This window comes from Propithecus coquereli, unplaced genomic scaffold (assembly GCF_000956105.1).
Source record: "Propithecus coquereli isolate 6110/MARCELLA unplaced genomic scaffold, Pcoq_1.0 Scaffold55, whole genome shotgun sequence".
Classification (NCBI taxonomy): domain Eukaryota; kingdom Metazoa; phylum Chordata; class Mammalia; order Primates; family Indriidae; genus Propithecus; species Propithecus coquereli.
In genome coordinates, this window is record NW_012151396.1 from 4,131,734 (window position 1) to 4,135,826 (window position 4,093).

Consider the following 4,093-nt stretch of genomic DNA (forward strand, 5'->3'; position numbering starts at 1 on the left):
TTGGTATCTCTGTGAAGTCAGAATTATTTTAAATTAAATTCCTGATCTGTTTTTAAAATTTACTTAATAGAATGTCATTCATCAAACACCTAAGAGAGTTGGATAGCTTTTGGTGACAATTTTCGCAAGTGCACTTAATATTATCCTTTATGTTGTTGTTGGTCTTCTTGATATTATTATTATCATCCTTCCTCTCATCATCATGCTGAGATAATTGATGAAGTCAATTTTCTTAGTAATCCCTTGGTGAGTGTGTTTACTTCCAGTTCACTATTACACTGAGGTCTTCCATGTAGGAGACTTTCCTGTTAAGCCTCTCACTTAGGATGGGTCTAGACTTTGCCTTTTCTCTTGAGAACCCTTCAGAAGGTAAAAACCAATGCTCAAAATTCCGCTGTATTGTAAATATCCAGTAGAAAAAGCATGTTTTCATGCTTGACTTTGTCACTTTGTTTTTGGAAAAGTATCCTTTATGTATTTGTCAGACTATGAACACATTCAAGATGACTTAAAGTGTTTTAGCAAGCATGGTTTATTGTTTTCAGGGAAAGGGTTAGATAAGGTCTGCAAATAACCAAATTGCAAGGAATGGAAATCTTCTTACCTTGTAGAGGAGGTTTGTACAAATCATATTTAGACTCATTAGGTCCAGCATTGTACTCTCTACATATTATTTTTACAACAACTTTTCAGAGCAGTTTCTGGATCTACAGATTATTTAATAATATACTCATATTAGCACTGCTTTTATAGTGCTTTAAATTGAGTGAATAAATTGGTTCCATCTATATCTATTAATTTATCTGTCATCCATCTATCTTTCTATCTATTAAAGTTTGCAGGAGGCCATTGATTTGGACTGGTCCAGTTTTAGTCACATATCTGCACTTTGGTTATTTGCAGGGGGCTCTATAAGCAATTAACAAATTGGCGGTCACCAATTAAGTTGTCTCTATACCTTACTTTTGTTTTCTATAAATGCTATCGGATTGTGTTGTTAGCAGGGGTTCTCTGGACTTTTTTTGGTTCCAGGAGCTGCCTGACTTGCAAATCATTTTTGTTTTGATTTGCTGTGTTTTCTTTTGCTGTTTTTGTTTTTAATAGCTCAGATAAACAAGTAAATTTAAGTAGTAAAAGGACTTTTTTCCTTTAAACAGAGTTCTGTCTGTAATCTACCTATCTATCTATAATAGTTTTAATCAGAAAATTAAAACCTGGTTTTAGTAGGTAATACCCGTACATCTACACATTTAAATGGCTATATTGCATATAGATAAATTAGAGATAGGCATATTGATAGTTAGAATGTTAAGTTACTTAAAAAATTATATATTATAATCTGTCTCTAGATTACAGATACTTATTCAAACCATATAGTCTCTTAGAGTTCAAAATTCAAATTTCTACCAAGATATTTCTTGGTTCAATGTCCATAAAGTAATTTTTCCTTCACTATAGACTTATAACTTTCATAGACAGAGTCTATCACATATATTGCTTTATATTATCACCATGGTATTTTTAATATGTATAATTTATCCTCAGCATGAAACACAGGATAATTAAGAGGACCATGAATAATTTCTATTTTAACAGTAAATAGATGGATATGGATTACTTGCTTAGTAAATGCTTACTTGATTAAACTGACTTGTATTTATTTGAATCAAATTGAATTGCCAGTGATAAAAACATATATTTTTTAAATGGAAATACTTAATGAGAGTCAGGGACTCATATACAGTTTGCTAAATTAATGAGATAAGAACAATTTTATTTCTTGTTGGACAAGCAATTTCTATTTTTAAAGTATGTTACACATTATTTATTGTTCTCTTCTAAATACAAAGCTAAAGAAAAATGATTACCTTTTTAAAGACCTTCTAAGACATTGGATTAAATAGGTTAAGGAACCTGTGGCCTCAGGGCCACATGTGGCCCTCCGTATCTCCAAGTGTGGCCCCTTGACCGAACCCAAACTTCACAGAACAAATCCCTTTTTTTTATCCCTTTATTAAAAAGATTTGTTCTGTAAAACAGTCAAAGGATGCACTCAAGGATCCAGAAGGCCACATGTGGCCCCAAGGCCATAGGTTCCCCACCCCTGGAAGTGAAGAGTAGTAATCACATACAAGCAACCCATGTCTATTTTTAACTTTAATACTTCCATTGGCATTAAAGTTATCTTAATGGAGACAAGACTGGCTTAACTGGCACATTACAGTATTCCTGAAAGATAGAAATCAATAGGAGCTGACAGGATGCAGCGTCAAATTTCGAACAGAACAATAATTCATGATGCCTACCATAATAATCACAAAAAGGGTATAATGTGTTTTATATTTATGTCAAGACTTTGATCATATAGCATTTGTTTTTATCGGTAAATGTGACAGTAGTTGTGTGTGCAGCCTTGGCCTGGCATAATATTTATCCTTACTTTTTGACTGACTCAACGCTCTTTTCAAATGAGAAGACTTTATTTTTCATTGCATTTGCATACAGCTGTGCAATTCCTTTCCTCTGTTTACTATACATAGAAGCTGTTGATTCAAATTATTTCTATTGTTAAATAATCTGTTAGTTTTTAATTTTTTCTAAGTAATCCAAAATAATAAGTCAATTAGTTTATTTACTTTGCACATGAACTTTTATTAAACCCTGTAATCTGAGAAAACAAAACTTTTTAGAATAGCATTACAGTCAGGCTTTGGAGCAAAAAAAATCACTTCATAATTTAAATGATGCACTATAAAATTAGTAAGGAGGAGACATTTATGTAACAATTTCATTAGGAATTCTTTGTTGTTCTAGTATAATATACACAACCTTTGTTATAATATATAACATAGATTAAATATTAAGAACACTGGGTATTATTTGGGTATCTGCACTCTAATTATTCAGTTTTGGGAACTATGTGGTTATTCCTTGAAATCAAAGTTAATCTTTAGATATTGAAGGAATTTTGTAAATTTATTCAAATTATATGCTGTTACGGTCTGAATGTGTCTTTACAAATTCGTGCATTGAAACCTAATGGTCAATGTGATAGTATATAAAAGACCCCAAGGGAGTGGGTTTGCTGTCTTCTGGTCTCTTTCCATGTGAGGACACAGCATTTGTCCTCTACAGAGGGTGTAGCAACAAGGTGCTACCTGGGAAACAGAAAGCAGCCCTCACGAGACTGAGTCTGCCAGCATCTTGATCTTGCACTTCCTGTAGGAAGCAGATTTCTATTATTTATAAACTACCCAGTTGCAGGTATCTTGTTGTAACGGCACAGATGGACTAAGACAGAAAATTGGTGCCAAGAAATGGGATGTTGCTATAATAAATATCTAAACATGAGGAAGCAGCATTGGAACCAGGTAATGGGTAGGGACGGGAACAGTTTTGAAGTGCATGCTAGAGAAAGCCTAGACCACCATCGGTGGAGCATTAAGGGCAATTCTAGTGAGGGCTCAGAAGAAGAGGAGAGCTGTAGAGAGACCCTCAGACTTCTCAGAGATTATCTAATTGATCGTGATCAGAATGCTGGTAGAAATACGGGCAGTAAGGGTAATTCTGATGAGGTCTTAGACGGAAAAGAAAAATACCTCATTGGAAACTAGAGGAATGACTTCCTTGTTACAAAGTGTCACAGAACTTGACTGAATTGTGTCCATGTCCTAATACCGATGCTCCTCAACTTATAATGAGGTTACATCTCAAAAAACACGTAAGTTAAAAATATTGTTAAGTTAAAAATGCATTTCATACACCTAACTTACCAAACACCGTACCTTAGCCTAGCCTACCTTCAATGTGCTCAGTATACTTACATTAGCCTACAGTTGGGAAAATCATTCAACATAAAGCCTGTTTTATAATAAAGTGTCAAATATCTTATGCAATTTATTAAATACTGTCCTAAAAGGGAAAAACAAACTGGTTTTATGGGGATTCAAAATATAATTTCTATTCAATGTGTATTGCTTTTGCACCATACAGTTGAAAAATCATTAAGTAGCATCATCATAAGTTGGGTACTGTCTGTATTTCACGAAATGCAGAATTTAGGAGCGATAAACTAGGATATTTGGTGGAAGAA